Source organism: Cupressus sempervirens, chromosome 8 (genome assembly GCF_028749045.1).
Source record: "Cupressus sempervirens isolate cs-2001-9-10 chromosome 8, ASM2874904v1, whole genome shotgun sequence".
Lineage (NCBI taxonomy): Eukaryota > Viridiplantae > Streptophyta > Pinopsida > Cupressales > Cupressaceae > Cupressus > Cupressus sempervirens.
Genome location: NC_143125.1, coordinates 181153485 through 181179506, shown reverse-complemented (window position 1 = coordinate 181179506; position 26022 = coordinate 181153485).

The following is a 26022-nucleotide window of genomic DNA, read 5'->3' as shown; positions in this document are numbered from 1 at the left end:
GGTCTTTCACAGGGTAGGACATGATTCATGGTCAAACCATTATAACCTTCATTGGATACACTTTATTACTGCAATAGTGAAGATTTGTGGGTGTCATTCCTACCCCAGTTTTACCTTCTCACATGGATGGTTTTTGGGTGATCATATCTGGTGTTATGTATGGGATTGATTACATGTTTTAGATGCATATGCTTTACATGTTATTTTAGTTTACATATTGAATGCATATGATGAATGTATGCTGAAATTTTTATGGGTTTAAGTTTAAAATACTAATTCAACCCCCCGCCTCCCCCTACTACTTTAGAATTTTACTCTTTCCACTTGTAATTCCAACATTATTGCTTTCATTCTTTTATGCATGTAACTAGATTAGTTTATGTGGTGATTGTTAATTGGTGAATTAAGTTAAAAGTTTTATTGATTCTCAATTCACCCCTCCCCTCTCAGTCATCTAGTCTATAATATTTCCAAAAAAATTTATCAGAGTATTGTTTCTCACATCAGAAGTTTGCCAGCTTGAGAAAAGATTAAAGACAATGGAAGTCTATAGACTGAAGAAAACTATTGAGAATGAAATTTTGGTTCTACAATTAGCCATGGATCAAATCAATTCCTAAAAGGAACAAAAGATCTTACAGCATAGATTAATGACAATCTTAACACCAAAGAAAGTATTGAAGATATTTGTCAAGAAAGAAGTTTAGATGAAGTTGATGCAACAATCGTAGATCTACTTGACTAGAATCTTACTCTTGATAAAGAAGTTAGAAAGATGAAAAGAGAACAAGAAATTCAATCAGTCAGATTATGTGAGATCATGGAAAAAAATTTAAAAGCCAATGAAGAAATAAAATAAAAGGATAATGAAATTAGTCAACTATCTCTTCTACAAAAAAAAATTGATTAATCAACTCAATGATGCAAATTAGGAACTTATCCACTTGAGGGTAGAAAATGAAAGATTGTAGAATGATCTCAGTATAGAGAAGTAGACCAATGAGAGAGTGATGAATTCACAAGAAGGCATGAATCAATTTGAATGACAAAACTCAATTCAGAGACAGGTAAAGCTAGATTAGTATATACATAAGAAGGTGAATCTTCTCACCAAGGAGCTCAAAATAAATAAATAAATAAAAGGCCTACATGTATTCATTGTGGAAAAATAGATCATACATCAAACAAGTTTTGTAGCAATGGTGAAGAAAAATTCAATGGAAAGTGTTACAACTATAATAAGCATGGACATAGAGAAAGTGAATACACATAGTAACCTAAATTTGAAGGAGAGTTTCAAAATTGAAACAAACAAGGATACAAATTTCAGAGTGAAAGACAAAGTAGTGGAACCCAATAGAATGAATTGTGAAAGCAATATTTGGTTTGGATTATAATACATAGTGCAAATGTCACTATTGTGGTGAGTTTGGGTACATTGGAGCAAATTGCATAAAACATCACACAAGGAAGAGAGACACCACAAAGAGATGTTTTGTATATATATAGAACTTGGACGTCTTGCCAAGAACTGTATGAACCAAGGAAGATTATATAAGATGAAAAGAAAACCAAAGATGAAAATACCAAAAAATAAATGAGGTAATAATGGGTGCATAAATCTATAGAGAATGCAACCCAAAGTCAAGAAGTTGTTAACACCCAAGTCAATGAGTTGGGTGGCACAATCACTTCAACTTAGTTCCCTATGAAGATCATTGGAACTGTGATTTAGAAGAAGTCATTTAACATTAGTTCCACTTAGCAAGTAGAATGTACCATATCAACATTTAAGATGCACAAGGATCACCTAGTGACGATGGAAGTTCAAGAACTTACAAAGCAAGTTCGGGTCATAAGACCTTATCAAGAAAGGTTAGGTTACATATCCTTACCAAATTCTAGATGTAGATGCTAAGTTGGTGACTCTATTGAGTGCTAAGTTTAGACTAAGTGGTGCTAGTTACTACTAAGTCAAGATACTTTACCAAGTTGAAGGTGTCTTTTGAGTGATAAAGAAAAAACTAATTGGAGGACAACGTGTCACTGAGTGAACATTTTTACAAAGCATTAATCGTGATCATAAATACAAAATTTTGTTAAAAGAAGAAAATTCATCAAATTATTTAACCAAAATTTTTGGAGCTAAGAGTGAAGAGTGATTTCACAGCCCCCAAGTGATTTGAAGTAGTAATTACTAAATATTATTTTCATGTTTAATAATTAACCAAGTGAATGGCATCTTGAAGCAACAAAGTGAAAAAGGGTTCAAAGATGTTGATTCATGGAGTGGATTGCAAGGCTCCCACATTCAAATTGGCACTAGCAATTACAAAGGCACTTGACCTAGTCAAAGTGTAGTCACAAATCTCTCCAAAGGTACTTCTAATACATGATGTTAGGTCATTTTATCACTATTCAATTCAAGAGCTCAAAATCCTAGAAATGAACCAAGCATTTAATGAAATCTGTGTGGATGGTGTTTTAAAACCTAAGCATAAACATTTGGAGATGAAGGGTTTGACACATATTATGCATATGCCACAATAATTCCATAGAAAATGGATTAGATACATTTTAAGATGAGTTCATTAAATGTATTTGTAGTTGGATCACCCTATCTAGATCATAAAGAAGATGATACACATGATTACTGGGTTACCTATGTTAAATAAAGCTAAGATTAAAAAATTCCTAGGTTGGGTTGAATAAAAAAAGACAACTCTTGTTGAGTGGGATGGCAAAGGAATGAAGCTTAATAGAGATATATACATAGAAATCTTGTTTGGAATACATGTTATTTCTGACATGATATATAGCTTGAGAAGACAGAACAATGTTCCCTATTAAGTAGTTGACCTAGCACTAAAGGTGTTGAAAAATAATTTATCTTTTGACCTTGCTGAGGTATTGTTGAGTTAATTGGGAAAAAAAATGGAGAGTATTTGAGTCTCCAAGAAAAACTAGTATAAGGTTGGTTCTCTTTTAACCTATTTATTCTTCTATGTTCAAATTTTTTCCCCTTTTCAAGGAACTTTGGTATGGAGGGAAGACACACATGTATTATATTAAATTAATGAGTTCATAAATGAAATGATTAAACACTTTTAAATTATAATGGATGCCTCCTTTCAAACATTCAAGGAGAAAATATAGAGAATATATAGGATTCCTAAAAGTTAGTAGAAGGCTATGAGCAACACATATATTTTCTTACTGATTATGACAAGGTTTACATCTAAGTAGTTAGGACAAGAGTGGCATGGGTCAAACCTTTGAGCTATGAGGTGATATTGATGACACTAATGACATTATTGAGGATCTCCTGAATGAGCTAATGGATCCAAATTCCACATACTTTGGAACATATGAGGAGGCAAAGGCCAGCATTGAACTTGAAATCAAGCTACCCTAGATAGTAAATAGAGGAAGAAAGAGGATAGAGAAAATCAGTAACAACACCAAGTCATCAAGCTCTTGTCTCATGCTGAGTGAAGGTACAAGAGATGACCTAGTTGAAGATGATGATGAAGAAGATAATGTAGATGAAGCATAACCTAAGGAAGAGTAGCCTCCCAAGAAGAAAAGGAAGGTTACAATAACAAGGCCTACAAAGTCTTCTCCTACTATGTTCACAAGGAGATCCACCAAATATAGGATGAAACTAAAGTTGGGTGGTGATAGATCATACTTCATAAGACTAGACCTACCTTTGAAGAGAGTCTCAAAAGAATAAAAGGAGGCTCAAAATAAAAGATTGAGGATGCCCTAGTGACATAGATGGAGAAAAGAAAGTACTCTCCTAATGAGCTAAACACACAAGTTTTTGATGAAATTATCAAGGCTGTTGCACCAGTTTGGGAGAATGCACTCAATGTTTCTAAGGACATCAGAGAATAGACCTTGAGGCAAATTATGCCTAATCTATCAGACAAGGAAGTTAGGTAATCATTGAAGAAAAATGAGAACATGCTTAATCCAAAACTCAATGCATTGTTGATCCTATGAAAGAACATAGAATTGGTGGTGAAGTCTAATACAATTGCATGGAAAATTATCTATGAAAGATGATGCAAAAATAAGAGATGATGAAATAGAAAATGTAGATATTGATGATACTGATGAGGAAGAAGGACAAGAAGCTACAAGAGGAAGTCTTCTAGAAATTCATAGTATTGAGGATACTAATGCATAAATGATAGCAGTAGAAATTATGGCTTCCCTTCCTCACTCTCCAAGAAAAGCCTTAGCACAATCTAGCATAGAGAAGGTTTCTACCAAGTTGGTTAAGGTAAATACTAGATCACCAAGCACCCAACCATTCTTTGGAGTTTCTTTGCCAAGTATATAAATGAGTAAAGTGTCTAACACTTCATCTACTAAGTATAAGACTTAGATCATTCTAGCATCAAGCTCAACTGAACAATAGCTAGGTATTCCTATTGTTATTGTTGTTTCTACTATTCCTACATTTTTTTTTTTTTCTACTATTTCCAATGTTTTTTCCACCATGGCTAGTGCAATGACAGTTGAGACTTAAAGTTTTGAATAAAGGAAAGTAAATTCTTTCATCTATCATTCATAAGGAAAAGGGTCAAGAGGTTGAAACCTCCAATGAGGAAATTATTCTAGAGGAGGACATTTTAATACTAGATTGGGATCTTTGTAATTTCACTCCTAATCATATTGATTCCCTTGGAGAAATTTGGAAGAAAAGAGCATATTTGTTGATGCTTTAAGCATTAAGGTTGATGAGAAACAATCTATTTTTTATCAATTAGTTGAAATTGTCCACAAATATAATGAAGAACTAAATGGACAAGAAAGACTTCTGCAAAGGGTAGAAAAAAAATTTTGAGAACAATTTTTTGGAGAGGGTAGCACATAAGATACCTATTGAACAAGTAGAATTATCTACTATTCTTGCTACACTTGAAACTTCTGTAAGTAATGTTGTTTCTTTATTTCTCAAGTCGAGTGACACATCTATCTTTTCTAAGGAGATAAAGGATAAAATATACAAGATAGATGAGGATATGAAGACAAGTGCATAACAATTTTCACTTGATCCTATTTGTAGTTCTACCCATTTTACAAATATCGGGTACTTGACAAATCTCTAGGTAAAATTGTTAAGGGAAGTAGCCAAAATTTGAAATACACTTGTGAAAATTCTAGGCATGATTTTTCCAAACATGGATGAACTACAAAAGCACATTTCCCATTCAAAGACACTACTCCATGATAATAATATCTCCATAGCTAACCATATTGTAGAGATTTAAATAGAATTTGCACAATACCTTCCTTAAGGGATTAGTGTAGGAAGATGTTTCCACACCTAAGTTTCCTTATAATTGGTATCAGAGCTTGATAAAATTTTGACCCTAGTTGTTGGGTAGGGTTTTTTGAGCTAATATGAAGTTGATTGGGAGTTTTTTGTAGAGAATTTTGAATCTTATTTACAAATTGAGATGGCTAGTTCATCATACAAAAAAGTCGAGGTGGAGAAATTTAATGGAAATAATTTTGAGTTGTAGAAATTCAAGATGGAAGACTTGCTTGAAGATCATGATCTATGGGAGGTGACTTCACTATATGTGAGACCTACAAAAATATCTCAAGTGAGTTGGGATATCAAGGATCGAAAAGCTAAGGGTCTCATTAGACCCTATCTTGCTAATTCTATTCTCCTAAATGTTCTTCAGAGAATACTACAAATAGTTTGTGAGCATAGCTTGGGTTTGTGTATCAGGCCAAATCTCTAGTGTACAAATTGTTGTTGAGGAAGAAATTGTACTCTATAAGAATGGAGGAAGGAGAATCTGTTATAGATCATCTAAATGTTTTTAATTAACTGATTGCATAGTTGATCATTTGGTATCAAGATAGAGGAGGAGGATCAATGTATGACCCTATTATGTTCCTTGCCATATTCATGAGACCATCTTATGATGGATCTTGGAAGTACTTTAGTCACTTTTAGAATGGATGATGTGGTGTCTTCATTGTTATCTAAGGAGACATAGAGAAATTCTTTAGATTCAACTAAAGAAGCTCTTGCTATTTGTGGTAGATCCAATGACAAAGGGAAGAAAAATGAGAACAATTCTCGAAAGGGTAGATCCAAATCTTGTAGAAAATCAAAGACTCCTAGAAAGTCCAAGCCAAAATGCTAGAACTATGATAAGACTAGGCACTTCTATAAATATTGCAAAGAACCAAAGAAGAAGGAGAAGGCCCCAAATTTTGGTTTAGAAAAATCTAAAGAAGATGGCAATGCTTTTATTGCAGCCTTGGAAGTGAATGCATCTAATGATGTGTGGTTGATAGATTTGGGTGCGTCTTTCCACATGACCTCTCATCGAAGCTGATTTTCAAAGTATTAAGTTTTTGATGATGGAAAGGTGTACTTGGGTGATGATTTTCACCTAAAGATAGTTGGATGAGGATGGGTCACTATCAAATTCCTTGATGGATGAGTAAAGGGGATCAATGGGGTAATGCACATCCCTAGTTTGGCACAAAACCTATTATCTATAAGTATGTTGAATGATCTAGGTGTGCAAGTTTTTTTTCCTAAAGATGGATGTAAGATGATGAGAGGAGCTATGGTGCTTGCTAAAGGTACTAGGAGAGGTACTCTATTTTAGCTTGATACATGCATTTCTTAGTGTAATAGTTCTTTTGTTTCAAAGAAGAGAGAAACTATCACTTCATTCCCACCATCTAAACAAGTAGTTAAAAAGATTGTGGTTATTGGTTCCAATGGTAGTGCAACATGTGTACCTAAGGGTGAAAACACATTGGAAGGAAAGCTGCCTATAGAAAGGAAAATGTTGTGGCATATGAGATTTGGCCACATTGGTGAGAAGGATCTTAGAACCTTTAAAAAAAAGAACCTTATTGAGGGGTTAAATGATTACAATCTTGAGTTCAAATTCTGTGAACATTATGTCTATGGTAAACAAAATTGTGTTTAGGTTTACTCTAATTCTCACAAATCTTTTGATATTTTAGATCCTATCCATTCTGATGTATTTGGTCTTATAAAAGTTCCTTCAATCTTGAAGTCTATATTTTTTATATCTTTCATAGATGATTATAGTAGAAGGACATGGATTTATTTCCTAAAAAGTAAGACACGAGTCTTTAGTTGGTTCAAGGAATTTAAAGCTCTTGTAGAGAATCAAACTAATAAGAAGATTAAGTGTGTGAGAATTGAAAATGATGGTGAGTTTTTCTTAGCATAGTTTGAATAGTTCTATAAAGAATGAGTTATCAAGAGGCATAAGGCAACTCCTTATACCACAAAATAAAATGGAGTTGTAGAATGAATGAATAAGAAAATGATGGAGAAGGCTAGGAGTATGCTTAGTGGAGTTGGTCTTGAACAAAGGTTTTGGGCTAAAGTTGTGGCCATTACTTGCTATCTAGTTAATAGATCTCCTACATCAGCCCTTGTTGGTAAGACACCCATGGAGGTGTGGTCCAATAAGAAGCCTTCAATTAGAAATTTTGATGTTTTTGGTTGTGAAGCTTATGCACATGTTTGAAAGGAGAAAAAATCTAAGTTGGAAAACAAAGCTGTCAAATGTATTTTCATTGGATATAGTGTTGGTGTGAAAGGATACAAGATTTGGGACTTTGTGAATGGTAAGGTGTTGTATGGAAGAAATTTTATTTTTAGAGAGCTAAAATCTTCTCCTATTGTGCTACAACTAGATTAAAAAGAAAAGAAGGAAGATATTGTTCAGTTTCCTCCTACCCTTGAGAAGACTAGATAGAAAGACCATGTTGGGTCTAATGATGAGGAGAGCTCTAGTATTTTTGATATTTTAGAAGGAGAGGAAGAACAACCTCAACTTCAGCCCTTGAGGAGATCCACAAGAGTAAGAAAGAAGCCATACAGATTCAGTTATTCTATGTTAGATTCCAATTGTGCCTTTGCTTTGATTACTGACACTAATGAGCCTAGATCTATGAAAGAGGCTTTAGATATGGAAGATGCATGTTCCTAGATTGAGGTTATGGATGATGAGATGGCTTCATTAGAGTAAAAAAAAACTTGGGACCTTGTACCTTTTCCTAAATGAGTAAAACCTATTGGTAGAAAATGGGTATTCAAGAAGAAATATTGTGCAAATGACAGTGTTGAAAGGTACAAAGCTAGATTGGTTGCAAAGGGGTACTCAAGTAGAGGGAATAAATTATGGTGAAATATTATCTCATGTTGCAATGTTGACATCTATTAGATTTCTTTTATCTCTTGTTGCATCATCTGATTTAGAGATAGAATAGATGGATGTGAAGACAACTTTCGTTCATGGTGATTTGGAGGAAGAGATTTATATGTCACATCCTGAGCACTACATTGTTAAAGATAAAGAACATTTGGTTTGTAGATTAAATAAGTCCCTATATGGTTTGAAACAATATCCTAGGATGTGGTACCTCAAGTTTTATGCCTTTGTGTTGTCAATTGGATTTGTAAGATCAAAATTAGATCATTGTGTTTAGTTTAGAGTTGAAAATGATTGCCTCCTTATTAATGCATTATATGTTGATGATATGTTGTTGTTTGGGAAGGGAAAGGGTATGATTTCTAAATTTAAATCTTAGTTGTTAACACAGTTTGAGATGAAATATCTTGGGGTAGAAAAGTACATTTTGGGTATGGAAATCAGTAGAGATAGGTCTAACAAAAAACTTTGGTTGAGTTAGATTAAGTATGTGAAGTTAGTATTGGACACATTCAACATGGTAGATTACAGACCATTGTGTGTTCCTATTTCTATGGGAACAAAGTCATCCATAGATGATTGTCAAAAATATCCTAGTGAAGTGGCTGACATGAGTAGAGTACCTTGTGCTAGTGTAGTTGGTAGTCTTATGTATGCTATGGTCTGTACTAGACCAAACATTGCCCAAGTAGTGGGAGTTCTGAGTCTGTTTGTGGATAATCCTAGACAGGTGCATTGGGATGTAGTTAAGTAAGTATTTAGATATATGAGTTGTACATCAGATTACTCCATTTTTTTATCATGGTAACTCTTTGGAGTTTCACATTCAATTTGTATTCATGGGTTTGTAGATTCAGACTAGGCAGATGATATAGACAATAGGAGATCCACTAGTGCTTATGTGTTCACTATTTTTGGTGGTGCCATCAGTTGGATGAGTAAGCAAAAACTTGTGGTTTCTTTGTCCACTAAAAGATCTAAGCAGTTGGCTACTACTCATGCTTATAAGGAAGCCATTTGGCTTAGGAGATTGTGTTTTGATATTGGTATTGATGCAAGATAGATTGCTATTTGGTGTGATAGTCAGAGTGTTATTTTCCTTGCAAAGAATCCAACTTTCCATGCCATAATGAATCACATTGATGTGTAGTTTCACTTTGTGAGAGATATGGTGCAAGACGAAAAGGCAAATTTGGAGAAGGTAGAAACTATAAAGAATGTTGCAAATGCATTGATGAAACTAGTGGGCATAGAGAAGTTTAGATGGTGTTTGGAGTCTATGGGCCTTTTGGCCAATAGCAATTAGTTCTTGTTATGTTCCTATTGCTCTTACAAGGTTTTTGAAAAGAAGGAGAAGGAAACTCAAGTGTAAAAATAGCTTCCTACACTAATCCCTTGAGGAAAGTATTATGAAAATTCTATTTATATCCTTACAATTTTAGATTCAATATTATGTAAACAACAATATTGCAGTCAAGCATGAATATAGAAAATAGATAGAGAAAGAAAAAACAAACACAAAGATATGTTGGTGGGGGAAAACCTTTTCATAAAACAACCCCACCCCTCCAAAACCTACACAATGTATTATCTTCAACATAAAGGTTACAACACACTTGCAATGCTAGTTCTTTTAGGACATAGAAGACAAATCCAATCGCAACTAAAAACTACCAACATTTCACTCACTCCTATCTGCAACCCTAAAGTTTCTTATATCATGCACTTTCCATTTTAGGGAAACTTCCAAAGAGGAACTGTATTAGGGTTTTACTATTCTCTAGAAAAGTAGGAACCCCAAAAAAAATTGGGGTGATGCCCTAAACCTTATGTGCTAAATGGAGACTCAAGTGTATAGTATTCAATGATCAATTTCCACATGTCTTCATGTCTTTTCCCATCATCATATCTTCCAAAGATAGCTATTACATGTCATAGGAATTTGGCATAACCATTTCAATCATGATCTCCTTACACACTATTCAATATGCCGACACATGCAAGTGGAGAGACACATCAACATGCCAACTAGACATGTACACTCACACTTAATTACATTATTTTCAAAAAAAATATAGTTAAAGAAAAAATAATAAGAATAGGAATTATCCAAGGTTGAGACACCTTATTCCTAACACATATGATGAAACTTTTAGTAGAACTAGTGATTGGCTTACATGCATCTAAGGTATTACAAAAAGAATTGGGACAAGACCATGACAATCATTTGAAGGTACATAGTGATTTCTTGTCACATTTTGGTATTAACTTGTAAATAATTTACACCTTTGGCATTTATGTCAAAAATGGGGAGAAGATTATTTGTATAGGAAGAAAATATTATCATACTCCATATATATATATATATATATATATATATATATATATATATATATTATGGAAAAATATGTATAGATAGAAAAAAATATGTTTACTAAAGAATTTTTTGAAAAATTATTAAAAAAAGAGAGTAAGAGGTAACTGGGCTATAGTAGTAGACAATAGTCAATCAAAATAGAGTTAAAGATCCAGATCATTGACTAAGGGAGTTTTGACTTGTAATTTTGAGAATTTAGATTTTTGGTATGTTAGGTGTTTTTGTCACTAATGCAAAGGGGAAGATTGTTGACATTAAGGTCAATTTTTCTATTAGTGACTTAACACTTAGTTGGTTTCGATTGCTACTAAGATAAATAATTAGATTGTAGTGCCTAGCAAGTTCTACAATTTCCACCTAGCTTTCAAATTCAATTGATGAAGATCTTAGTTTCAACCAAGCTCTGTAGTCTTACCCAAGTTCTATAGTGTCTACCAAGATTGCAGTATTAATAGAGTGAATTGAGTGTTGACCAAGAATTATAGTATCAACCGAGTGATTCAATATCTACTAAGTTTCTTAGTGTTCACTGATTCATATAGTATTGAATGAGTTCCTACAACTCTATTTGATTAGTAAGGCTATAGCTTCAACATTAACCAAGTACCAGAGTCTTCCTAGTGTTGATAGTGTCTACTGAGTATCAAAACATAACTAAGCTGTCTTTAGAACCCTAGTTACATCAATGGGTTAACTTTTTGAATTATGATGACTTTGGTATTATAGATGAGTTTTAAAAGTAATTAGTTGGATTGATACACACACACACACATGTAGGTGTGCCCACACACACACACACACACACATAATTATATCATATCCAATATTGTTGGCATTTAGTCAAGTTTATTATTAGTGACAACACTTACTTAGATTCTATATGGTTACCAAGCTCTTTGATCTGCCCCCCATGTTTTCCATGTAATTCAGTCATTACCAAGTGAATTTAGGTAGAGTGAAGTCTAGCAGTTCTTACCAAGTAGTTTAGTGGTTACCAAACTTCATAGTGTCTACCAAGTTATCATTACTTGTGAAGCAAAGCTAGTGTTAACTAAGTGATGAGATGATGAGTGTTTACAATGTGCAGACATGGTAAACATGGAATTTAGTTTCTACCGAGTGACATAGTATCTACCGAGTCACCAATGTACACTAAGTTCAAATTCAGTTTCTACCAAGTGAAATAGTGTCTACTGAGTCACCAATGTACACTGAGTTCAAAACTACATTGAAGTGATCAGTATGGACCATGCCTCTACTTCTACCAAGTGCATGATGATCTTGAGTAATGGCATTGGATGCCATGTATCATAAAGTCATCAAGTAGTTTTTAGAACCCGAGTATCTACATTTGGGCTAACTCTGTAATATTGATGTTAACTTTTGTATTGGCTAAACTTGTAATTATGTAAAATGGATGGGTATATATGTCATGTATTGTATCATACCTAAGAGTAGTGATTTTGAGAAGAGTGAATGTGAATGTAATGAAAAACATGTGAATGTGAATCAGCAATAGATTAAAGTGTATTGAAAGGTCATATCAGGAGTAGCCAAGTTACATCTATCACATAGAGGTGATCATTACTTCAAGGATCTTAATCAGCAATTCAGTTGTAATTCAGATCTACTATTTCATCCTAACAAGTGAATCAACTTCAAATCCTTCAATAGGGTAGACTTAACAGTCTTTTCTTTAAATCTCTTTACCGAGTGTATAATTCGTTGTATGTTTGTAAAACCTCTAACAAGGTGGACCAAATAGTCCTAATTGATCCTAATAGGGTAGATCATCAAAAGTGATCATTATAAGCCTTAACATACCAACTTTATGATACAATATTGAAGCTTTGTGGGTATCATCCCCACTACAATTTTAATTTCTATTTGGCAGGTTTCCAAGTCACCAAATATTGAGTTCTCAGTGTTATATGCTTTCAATTTCTCATGCATGTATTAGGTTAGATCTATTAATGGTAATTTGATTATGCTATTGTGTTCTAAAATTGTTAAAAAATTTTAGGTTATTGTTTCACACCTCCCCTCTTAGTAACCTAGCTAGTCTTGAATATTTCCAACAATTGGTAGCAGAGCTTTGTGGTTCTCAAGATAAAGTTTGACAACTTGAGAAAAGATCAAGGATAATGGAGATATTCAAACTTGACCAAGCTATTGACAATGAAAAGCTAGACCTGGAGATGGCCATAGCTCAACTTAAGGAAGCAAAAGAGCATAGAAGAAAGGAACTTTCAAATCAGATGAATGACCACTAGTATGTTGAAGAGAAGATTGAAAATTTTCTCCCCTCAAGAAGTTAAGATGAAGCAAATGATGCAATCAAAGAACTCCTAGAAAAGAATGGCTCCTTGTAAGAAGAAGTAAATCAAAAAGAGAACAAGAAATTCAGTCAATAAGTTTGTGTGAAATTTCAAAATAGAGAAATAAGGCAAAAGAATACTTGGAGTTAAGGAACAATGAAATTCAAAATGAAATCATTCAGCAAGAAAATCTTATTAATCAGCTCTCCAATGCAAATGAAGAAATCACAAGTTTGAGATTTGAAAATGAAAGGTAAAAAATGACTTAAACTCTAAAAGGAAAATCAATGAAAGGTTGAAAGTTGATCTAAACTCTGAAAAGCAACTCAATGAAAGAATAATGAAATCCCAAGTAAACATGGATCAATTGAATTAGTAGAATGAGTAGAATCTTCATAGGCAAAAGGGTAAAGTAGGACTTGGTTACAAAGAAGAAGGTGAATTGTCCAAACAAGGTGCTCAAAGGAATCAAAGACCTACTTCTAGTTATTGTGGTAAGATAGGTCATACATCAAATAAATGTTACAGTAATGGAAAGGAAAAATTCAATGGAAAATGATACAATTGTAGTCAGCATGGTTATAAAGCTAATGAATGCAAAGAAAAACAAAAGTTTGAGGGCAAGTGTCACAAATGCAAGAAACAAGGTCACAAGGCATCTAAATGTAGATATAAGACATTCAATCCAGTAGAACAATTTGTAAAGGCAATATTTGGTTGGGACTACAACACTTGGTGTAGATGTCAGTACTATGGATAATATGGACATATTTCCATAAATTGTGTTAGACATCACATGAGAAGGAAGGAAACCACCATAAGATTTTATACATGTACTAAACTTGGTCATATAGCTAAGAATTGCATGAATATAGGTAGAGTTAAGGATGAAAAGAAAGCAAAAGTTGATAGCATCAGGAAGTAGATGAGACAGTAGTGGATTCCTAAATCTATCGAGCAAGCTAGTTCAAGCGATGCTAGTCATGTCACTTAAGAAGTGGGTGACTCTACAATTTCCAATTAAGTTCTTAAGGTAGAACTGGAACTACATTATCATGGTCACCTCTAAAATAGTTTAAGAATTGGAAGGAAAGAAAAGATCCAAATTCATATTCTACATACAAGGGGATCATAAAAGATTAGTATTAGCTATCATTGAGTAAGGTTGGGTCATACTGAGAAAAGTCTAGAGAAACATGGTTATGTTTGGTTGCCGAGTCACAAGCTTTCACCGAGCAATCTGTGCAGATAGTGAATGACAAGTTGTCATGTACAATTTCATTATGGATCTCATCATACCAAGCATTAATGGGAAATTTTTCATCAAAAGGTAGGAAATCAACTTCATTTCCATCATAAATTTAGTATATTGAGAATAGAATGATTTGCAGAGCATCCCAATGATCTTGAGTAGAATTTGCAACAAAGTTTTTTTGAAAAATTATCTTAGCTTACCAAGTTATCATGGCATCCAATAGTAGTAGTAGCAAGGTAAAGAAAGGATCTAAAATGTTGGTGTGAGGTGTTGAGTGGAAAGCTCCTAACTTCGAATTGGTGCAAATGATCGCCAAAACCCTCAAACCAAATAGAGCTTAGTTGCAGATACCACCTAAGGTACTTCTTATCAATGACATTCAAACCCATTTTAAATGTGTAGTTTAGGCGATAGGAACCCTTGAAATGGATAATTCCCTAAGTGAACTCTATGTGGATGGAATTCTCAAACCTAAACATAAACATTTGGAAGAGAAAAGTTTAACCCATATTCCTCACTTACCTTGAAACTTTCAAATCAAATGGATTAGGTATATCTTAAGCCAAGTTCATAATGTTCAACTATGGTTAGAATAACTAGTTTTAATTACAAAGAAAATGATTCATTGTATTACTGGTCTCCTTATGCTTACCAAAGCTAAAGTCACTAAAACCCTTGGTCAGGATGAGTTACAAAAGAAAACCCTAGCCAAGTGGGATGGTAGAGGAATTAAAATTAGTAGTGTATCTAATACAGAACTCAAGTTTGGCATTCATGTGATAGCACATATGATTTACAGCTCAAGTCAACTCAATAGTGTGTCATGTGAAGTAGTTGACTTAGCTTATAAGGTTGTTGAGAATAATTTGTCATATGACCTAGCAGATTTGATGTTGAAATAGCTAAACAAAAATATGGAAAGAATTAGAACATCAAAGAATAACTTGTCCAAGTTTGGTTCACTATTGACATGTTTGTTTTTTTTATGTTCAAAAGTTTTTCCCCTCTAAAGGCACAATTGTATGGAGAAAAGACATGCCAGTCTTATATCATATCAATGAGTTTATCATAGAAATGGGTGAAAATTTTGATAATATCCTAGATAATTATTTTGAAACCTTCAATGAAAAGATGAATAATAGATTCATGATACCAAATAAGTTGGTTGAACATTATAAGGATGATGTTTGTTTTATGGTTGATAGTGACAGAGTATACATTCATGCAATAAGGCCTAGAATTGTGTGGGTAAAACCTCTTTCATATGAGGTTAACATTGATGAGGCAAAGGAAACCATTGAAGCTCTAGTAAATTAGCCTATAGATCCAAAGGAACCTCTCTTTGGAAGCTATGACAAAGCTAAAGCTAGAATTGAGCTTGAAATTATGCTTCCATAGGTAGTAAACAAAGGAAAGAGGAGGATATCAAAGTTGAAAACAACAAGTACCCCTCTTATGATTACTGAGGGAAAATGATAAGACATGGAGGAATCTAAAAAAGAAGATGAATCTAAAAAAGGAAGATGAACTAGCAAAGAAGAAAGGTAAGGTGATCATCACCAAGCCACCCAAACCTTCAACTATAGTATTCACAAGGAGATCCAAGGAGAAATTAGGAGAAGATGATAGTAATGTTGTCTTCAACTGACCTCCTCCCACATTTTAGGAAAGAGTAAAACAATTAAGAGAAGGTGCTAGAATAAACAACTTCAAAGCACTCAAATATGAGACTAGGATCCCAACTGAATAGAAAGAAGTTGAAGATCCAATCACAGACAAGTTAGGCAGATGGAAATTCTCTCCTGATCAGTTTGCATCACAAGTCCCTGCAATTTTGATGGATAAGATCAAGGTTAGATGGGAGAACACCATACAAACTATCAAAGACATTTTTTCTCAAACACTAAAATAGTTGGTGCCCAACTTAACAGATGTAGAGGTGAATAAAGCATTAAAAGATAATGAGAGAAAAATGACTTTGAAGTTCAATACTTGTCTAGTTCTAATGAAAGATATTGAGTATGTTGTGAAGAATGCTACAAACTTATGGAAAAATATATTCCATCTTCATAAACCTAGTGAAATTCCTATTGAGATCAAAGATGATGATGATGATAGTGACAAGGATGAAGAAAATGAATAAGACAATACTTCTTTTGTCACCATTGATGCTGAAGAATATCAAGATTTGATGAAGGATGATGCAAAAGAAAAAGAGGAAGAAGATGAAGAGGAAGCTGGCCAAGAAGAAGAAGAGAGTGACCTAGTCAAGATAGTTGTGACTATCATAGCCTCCCTTCCTCACTCTTCAACAACAACTACAACATCATCAAGCTTGGAGACAACTTCAACAACTTTGATTGTGACAACCATTGATACATCAAATGTCCAATCACTCCCTACTACCTCTCAACTCAACACATCATAGATAGAAGTGTCTACCACTTCATCCACCAAGCTACATAATGCTTTAGTTACTAAGACAATTTTAGAAATAGATACAGAGTGTTCCACAATTTTGAGTTCTTTAGTAGTAAGTAAATTTTTGGATTCTTTTGTTTTGGCTACTTCAATTGTACATGCTTCAGTAAGTACTTTAGTTATAAATACTTTTATTAGTACTTCACTTGTAAACACCTCAATTTTGGGAAGTTTGGAAAATACATCAATTTTGGATTCTTTAAGTACTCCAACCAGTATTCCACCAGTAGGTACTATACAAGTTTTCGTTGCTAGCCCTACTATTTCCACTATTGTTTCTATTCCAAAATCTAAAGCATTAATTTTAGAAGTTGAACCAAAGACTCAACCAAGACTTTTGATTAGTGGAAAGGAAATAGAGGAAGGTATAGATCTAGATGTGGATATTAAAATTCCCAAATTAGATTTTGACAATGCTACTATAGACCAAATGAGATTAGTCAATCAGCTCCTCCAAAAGAAAGCTAAGCAAAAGCAATTAAGAGAAAAGAGAGATAGAGAGTTCAAGATTATTGAAAGTGCTAAGAATATTTTGATAGAATCTATAGGTGTTGATGCTGATACTTCTCAACAGATTTTGTTGCAATTAGAAGAGGTAGTTAGCAAATTCAATAACAATTCAAGTGGTCAAGATAAGCTAATGGAGAAAGCAAAAAAGAAGTTTGATAACAAAGTGCTTGAGCACATTGCTCAGCAAATAGCCATCCAACAGGTAGAGCTTTCTTCAATTTTGTCAAATTTTGAAACTTCTTACAAAAATGTGACATTTATTTTTGAAAAGTTATGTGATGCTACCAGGTATACTAAGGAAATTAAGAGAAAATGGAATAATATTGATGAAGATCTAAAGTCTAGTGAATAGAAGTTTCAACTTTACCCGAGTTCAAGCTCTACACACCATATGAAGATCAAATTCTTATCATATATGCAGGCATAATTATTGAGAGAGGAAGCAAGGATCCGGTCTACACTCATAAATATCTAGAACATGATCCTTCCTATCATGGATACAATGTAGAAGCAAATTACTTATTCTAAAGCATTGATCCATGACAATAATTTTTCAATTGCAGATCATATGATTGAGCTCTCTGTAGAAGTACAAGTTTATCTTCAAACCTACAAAGTTTTGCAAGAAAACTGGGATAGGACCTTAACCCTTATTCTTAAGGTACATTCTAAATTTATCTCACATTTTGATGTCTCTATATAAGTAGATTTTGTATAAATATTTGGCATTATTGTCAAAAAGGGGGAGAGATATATGGATATATTCAAGGAGGAGTGATATTTGTATATATCATGAGAGAAAGGTTCCATACCATGAGATACACTCAGTATGTTATTATGCCTTATCTGATATGTATAATGTATGGGGCAGATATATGAAAAGGGAATGTATATTTGATAGAGTTACAAAGACAATTTTGAAAAATCAAAAAATTAGTGTGCCATACCAAGCTAAGTATCACACTACACTATATATAAGTTTTGGTAGATAAGTGTTTTTTTCAGTGATGCCAAAGGAGGAGATTGTTGGCATTAAGTCAAGTTTGTTATTAGTGACAAAACTTACTCAAATTTTGTATGTTATTGAGCTCTTTGATCAGTCCCCAATGTTTTTCATGTAATTCAATGGTTACCAAGCTTCATAGTTCTTACTGAATAGTTCAATGGTTACCAAGTGAATTCAGGCAGTGTGAATTCCAATAGTTCTTATTGAGTAGTTCAATGGTCACCAAGCTTTGTAGTGTCTACTGAGTCATCAATTCTTGTGAAGTGAAGCTTGCATTAACTACATGATGAGATGATGAGTGTTTACCAAGTGCAGCCATGGTAAACATGGAATTCAGTTTCTACCAAGTAACATAGTATCTATTGAGTCGCCAATGTCCACTGAGTCTAAAACTATGTTGAAGTGATTAGTATGGACCATGCCTCTACTTATATCGAGTGCATGACGATGCCAAGTAATGATAGTGGACATCATGTATTAGAAAGTCACCAAGTCAGTTTTTAGAACCCATGTATCTACATTTGGGTCAACTTTGTAATATTGGTGTTAACTTTTGTATTGGCTAACCTTGTAATTATGTGAAATGGATGGGTATATATGTAATGTAATGTATCATAACCAAGAGTAGTGTTTTTGAGAAGAGCGAATGCAAGTGTATTGAAAAACATGTGAATTTGAATCAACAGTAGATTAAAGTGTATTGCAAGGTCATATCAGGAGTAGCCAAGTTACATCTATCACATAGAAGTGATCAGTACTTCAAGGATCGTAATCAGCAATTTAGTTGTAAGTTAGATCTACTATTTCATCCTAACAAGTGAATTAGCTTCAAATCATTTAACAAGGTAGACTTAATAGTCTTTTCTCTAAATATCTTTGCCAAGTGCATACTTCATTGTATGTTTGTAAAAGCTCTAACAAGGTGGACCTAATAGTCCTAATTGCTCCTAACAGAGTAGACCATTAGAAGTGATCATTGCAAGCCTTAACAGGCCAACTTTATGTTGTAGTATTGAAGTTTTATGGGTATCATCCTCACCCTAGTTTTACTTTCTCTTTGGAAGGTTTCTAAGTCACCAAATATTGTGTTCTCAGTGTTATATGCTTTCAATTTCTCATGCATGCAAAAGATTAGATCTATTAATGGTAATTTGATTATGCTATTGAGTTCTAAAATTGTTAAAAATTTTGAGGTTACTGATCCACCCCTCCCCTCTTAGTAAGCTAGCTAGTATTGAATATTTCCAACACAATATATAGTAATAAATGTGCATGTGAAGAAGTAAGAAGCATATGAGTGTGAATTGAAGAAGGCTACAAGTTGTATATGGTATAGCAGAGACTTATATATCATAGTAAGGTGATAATTACAATTCAAAGAATCTCATTTGGCAAATCAAATTTACAAATCAGAGATTAGCCAGTGATTCATCCTAATAGGTGCATCAATCAAATCCTTTAACTGAGTGAACTTAACAGTCTTTTTCTAAATCACCTAATATAGCGCTTATTTTACTGTATGTTTTAAAATCCTTTAAAAAGGTAGAGATAATAGTCCTTATTGATCCTAATAGGGGATATCACAAGAAGTGATCAATTGTAAGTAGTAGCAAGACAACTTTATACTGGTCATAAAGCTTGTCTGTATCATCCCAACCCTAGTTTTACTTTTTATTTTGGAAGGTTTCTAGGTTACCATACCTTGTGTCAAAGTTTTTTGAATAATTTATTGCTTTCATTCTTTCATGCATGCAACTAGATTAGTTTATGCAATGATGGTTGATCATTGAATTAAGTTAAAAGTTTTATTGGTTCTTGATTCACCCCTCCCCTCTTAGTCACCTAGTCTATATTACATTTCAAACATCATAATCATCCTCTTATAACTCAAGGTTATGTTGAAAATATTTTAATCACGTGAGGACTTAGCAAAATGTTTTTATCCAAGGTTTGATATTCTAATTTCTCCTAAGTCTAATGTCCTACCTGGAGTTCATAAGGCATAAGAAGAATATTCCATATTCCTCCTTGATCTCATGATAAAGTGTGAGCATAGGACCGTAAAGTATATTTTTTAGTGTTTAGACCTTATATATATATATATATATATATATATATATATATATATATATATATATATATATATATATATATATATATATATATATATATATATATATGTTGAAGAAAATCATCATAAGTGGATTTGGTAAAAGTAAAATATTTTTGAAACATATGTTCTAAGACTAGAGCATAGAATCATATGGTGATTCCTCAATGGTAAATTTTTTTCCCAATATTATGATGTAAAGGTCAAGTGTAGCATCGTAGTTCAAAATGTGTATGTTTGAAAATGAATCACAATGATACACTCAAAGGAGAAACATAAGTGCATAAGTCATGTTGTAAAGCTCACCCAAGGATATGACCAAGGGCATGAGTGTAAGTGCATAAAGTTTTTTTCAATTAAGATAATAAATCTTGATGATACAATCCAAAGGCAAGTGTAAAGTTGTAAGTATATCTTGAAAGTTGTTCAAGGATATGACTAAGGGTTAAGTGTAACATCATAAGATCCATTATGAAGCTTTCCAAAATTATAGTAGAAGTTAAGCATAGGAGTAGAGGTCTATTTTCAAAAGGCTGTGATGCTACATTGAAGTTTTCTAATAATTAAGCGTAAGTTCATGGCTACAAGAGATTTTGATAGTTAAAGATCTTGATTGTTTGATAAGCTATCAAGTGAAATATTAGAAGGTTGTAATAGTTAAGTTTGGGGAGATATGAAAAAGAGGAAATCTATTGGAGCATAAAATCCTAACCCTAAAATAGAAAAAAAATCATAAAGTGACTTCGTAGGATATGAAAAAGACAAGGGTTATAAAGTGATTAGGATTTTTTGCATAAAATAAGAATGCTAAGTTGGCTATAAACATCACCAAAGGTCTGAATTGAAACTTTGATTGTAAAATTTGAATCCTTTTGCATGTAGGTATATAATGGAATAAATGAAGCTGAAGAGGCATGTTCTTACCTAAAGAAAACAAAATTAACTGAAAAAAGTAATAGTTGCGAAAGCCAATTAAGATTATTGAGTTACAGAGCACTTGATTTTTCAAGTTGTTGAAATATTTCTTGAGATTTTCAAAATAAAGATCTTTTCCTTAGAGAAAAAAATGTTATAAAAAGGAAGTGATGAGGCACAATCTGAAAAGCTAAAAATATTTCAAGCATCATCTTTAAAAATATGCAAAACAACATAGAGGAAGTTGAATAAGTATGCAAATGAGTGGGCTCAGCTTCTGTTAGGATCATCAAATGTTATTTATGAAAATGACCATAGTTTTTGTGATCCATACATATATTAAAAAGATTCCATTTTCCCAAATAGAAATGGCTATGAATTTTCGTGCTCTTCTATAGTAACAAATTCAAGAAGCCACCAGCCTCAAACCCATGGAGGAGAAACTTGTAAAATAAATTTCCTAAGGTGTGCATCAATGTAGACCTGGTAAAAGACTTAATAGTGTCATACAACCTTGAAAAAAAAATTCACAAGGAGGATGGGAGAATATTATGCACATTGAGGCATTTGGACTCAAATGACAGATGAGTGTGGAAGTAGATATCTAAGACTTCTCAGAAAAATTTGAGAGGAATGTCAGATTTTATAACATTAGGGTGACAATTGATCACATTCCATACAAGATAAAATTAGTAGTAGACATTCCTAAGAAGGTGGATAAGATGTTACCTGTTGAAAACTTCAAAAAATTATATGCAAAATACAATCTGTAGTGTGCACAAGGAGCTTGGGAGTGATGGATTGGATATGGTGTATAGAGGACTTTATCTTATGGTTTTGAACATTCAAGATCAATTCACAAACATTGAATATAATTATATGGATTACATCATTGAGAAGATGCAAGAACAAATTGATGTTACTTAGAGGGGAGAATTTGAAATTTTCAAATTCCATCACTATTCATTGTTGATGCATCTCATATTATATAAGAATGTTGGCTACTTCAGTAAGTATTTCATTGATAAAAAATTAGACCTAGATGGATACTTGCTAGGGAAACTGTGGACTTGGGTATGGGATAGACATTACCTTTACTCTAGCTCTATTTCTTTTTTTAATAATTTTATCTTTATTGTTATGAGAATGATAGGTGCCCTACTAGATAGGATCCCTAAAATTGTAAGAAGAATATTAAGGCATCCATGGCTAAAAGATGATGTTAAACTAGACCATAACTGGGGGATGCCTTTTTATTTACACATGTTTCAATCATGAGAATCTACGCATTCCCCCATCCCCCATAGATAATACCTAAGTATATACCTACTAGGTTGGGGATAATGGAGTTTATGGCAACTTATAATGATGGGTAGGGATTATTTCGGCCCTAAAAGGCATAAGGTAAAAAATTTGTGTAGATATTGCAAGAATGGAAATTTTACAATTGGAAAAGATTCAATTGAAAAAATTTATGAATACTTAAGGCACTACAATCTATCCTCTAGATAATACAAAATTTATGACCCTGAAAGTGTTGTCACAAATTCTTTGAAAGAAATTAGGAATTACACTCTTCCTAACAATAAAGAACTACCTTATGAGGATATAATTAGGAACAATATATTTGAGAGAGATATAGTAGAAAAGTTGAGGAAATTTTAACATATTCATAGGGTGAAGAAGGAGATGAGGAAAAATGACCCTAGCTTTGAGGGTTTTGGATAAGAGGTTTCCTATCCATTTAGGCTTGAGAAAATATCACAAAATTATTGTCAAATAATGTCACAATTGCCACAAGATTTAGGAAAGAGAGAGAGAGAGAGAGAGAGAGAGAGAGAGAGAGAGAGAGCATGCATACTCTCTAGAGATGAATATATAATTGGATGAAGAAGAGGATCATCCTAAAGTATCTACATAGGTGGTCAAGGGAAACAAAAGGAAAAAAATTGTCCATGTGCCTAAAATGGTTAAAGAGATCACATTATAACTAATTTTAGGTAAGAGCCATTATTTTTCTTATGCAAGATAGAGTTTCCTATAGGAGAGCATAAAAGCAATTTAGAGCTCATTGACAAACCTCTAATTAATTATAGCAAGGGAGGATGATTGGATCATTCAAGAAGAAATGTTTTTAGAAGACGATGACTTTATTAAGTTTGAAGAATTAGAAAGTTTTTTGTATAATGGGAAACAAAGGGAATTTACTTTGATGTTGAAATTAGGGGAGTGTGAACTGAGAACCAAAGAGCTTTTAAAAAAATTTCTAGCCTATTATCCAAATAGTGAGACTATGATAGTAAATGAGGCTAGAGACCTTGTGGGAATAAGTGGCATGACATTAGTGCCCAAATGGGATTTTGGAACAACATTTGTGCTCGACCAAATTTTTTAAAATAGATAATATTGTGAGGGGGGGTGAATTAGTACTCTACAAACTTTTTCCGACATCTAATTATTGTTAATTACTTTATAACTTGAATATGAAAGTAAACCAACAATGTCAAATAGTAAATATAACTATACACATAAAGAACTCATAACACTATTATTTTTTAACTAAGGAAACCCTGGCAATAGGAAAACCCCAGTGGGGATGATACCCACTAGATGATTCACTAAACAATAGGCTCTGGTTAAGGATATTGATCTTGTTAGGAGTCTATGAAGTATATATAGTATCTTGAGTCCTTGTTAGAGGACTAGGCCTTGTTAGAAGCCTCAACCCTATTAGGAGTTGATAGATCAATTAAAATGTATGCAAGAAGAGCCCATTTCCCTAACATGCAATTATATAATTTAGTTCCTTTACAAAATAGATATACATACAATACATACTTGGTATTGTAATTTACACTTTCCCTAAAATTTACATTAGATTTTGCATCACATGATCCTTACAAATGGTTCTCACAATAGTTCACATGTCACATCTAATCATGCAACTTCCATAATATTTGTACATCACATCTATTAGCTATGCAACACACTTACACATGATTTATGCAACATAAGATCTTTACTTATACCTTGTGCATTCACAAATTTTTGCTCAGTTAGATTCCACATCTTCACACACTTGACATAATAAAATAATATCCACATAGTTGTCTTAGCAAGACTTAGTAATTATTTTGTAATCAATATAATTCCTAAAGTTGTACAACTCTATTTTTTGTTATGTTTTGTTCTAATTTGTTAGCTACTAGCACAATTAAACTTACTATAACTTGTGTCATACTAACCATACAGACATGTGCACTATTGCACATCATCATGACAATCTTATGAGATTTCCTCAGCCATGTATAAACTTAACTCTCTATGCATCGTCTATACTATTAAGATTTGTATGAAATGCTGAGTATATGTTTCCATAAATGACAACCATCAAGACATTTAACTGACTATATTTCCAACAATCTCCCCCTTTTACATTGATTTCAACATTTAGGGAAATTGGATAAGTCCTAAAATGATGTCATACATAACAAAAACAAAATAAAATAACTATACTCAATTTCCTTCAAAACATAACAATTTTATCAATGTTTTGAAGGATCATTACATATCTTATAACTCCTTTACATTGTTACATACATAAGATCCCCCTAACATATATATAGATATAATTTTCTCTATATAATACTCCCCCTTTGACATCAATGGAAAAGGTGTCAAAAAGAAAAATTGTATCACAAAAACTTGTTGTCTATTGTTGATCAGGTCATTGTTCTGGATATGCAATCTGCAAAATCAATCTTGAGCCTATCAAAGTCCTTCTTCTAGTTTCCTTTGATTGTATCTAATATACTAATGAGTCTGCAAAGTTCATAGGTGCCACTTCAACTACACAAAAGTTAGTACAGGAAAAATTTTCATAGGAATTCATCGTTGGAAGACATTCCTCCTATTGGTGTTTGAGAATGCTAGAGGGTTTTCAATTATCCCACTAAGAAAATGACATATCTAGGGGTAGCTAACTCCCATTTTCAACATGCCATTTCTAACAATAGGCCAACTATAAGGCATGACCCTTCTTCTATTTTAGGCTTTGCTAAACCTAGGCGAGTAGACCTTAGATTCAAGTAATACCATACCAGTGCAAAAACATATCCCTAAATCTACTAAGAAGATTTTACCCTTATTTCTCCTAATGACTCATGAAATGACATAGATCTCTAGTAGCTAAATGAAAAGCTATGAATCTCATAAGTTGAGTGAGGGTTAAACATTTAGGTCCTTCAACAAGAAAGGGAAAGAATGTTCGATTAATAATGTTGAATTCAACAAACCCTCAAATATGCAGCAACAACACTTTAATGATCCTATAACTTACCAGTGCCTAATCCATTGGGAAAATCCATGAATCAAATGCATACATATGGATATCTGATACTCATGTATATATTCAAATATATGATCTATCTATTTACCTTGTAAATAAACATCAGTGCTCAATCCAAACCTCATTCTTACATGATATCCTTCTCAATGAACCTACAAACCTATTGATTCCCTAAAGCATTTACATAACTCCTTGAGTCATAAGCAACAATAAAGCAACATATAGCCTTAAGGGACTACAACTATGACCTAAGCTCTTTGCTCAAAGATCATAAAACATTGACAATTCACTAAGACTAGAGATGAGAATCAGAATGAAACTAATGAAATTATTCTGCTCTTTGTATTAATTTCCTTGAAACAATATGACAAAATGCATGAAATAAAAACACGAAAACACCTAATAGATCTAAAATATTTGTATATTCCTTCCTACTACTATTCACATGAGAGAATTATG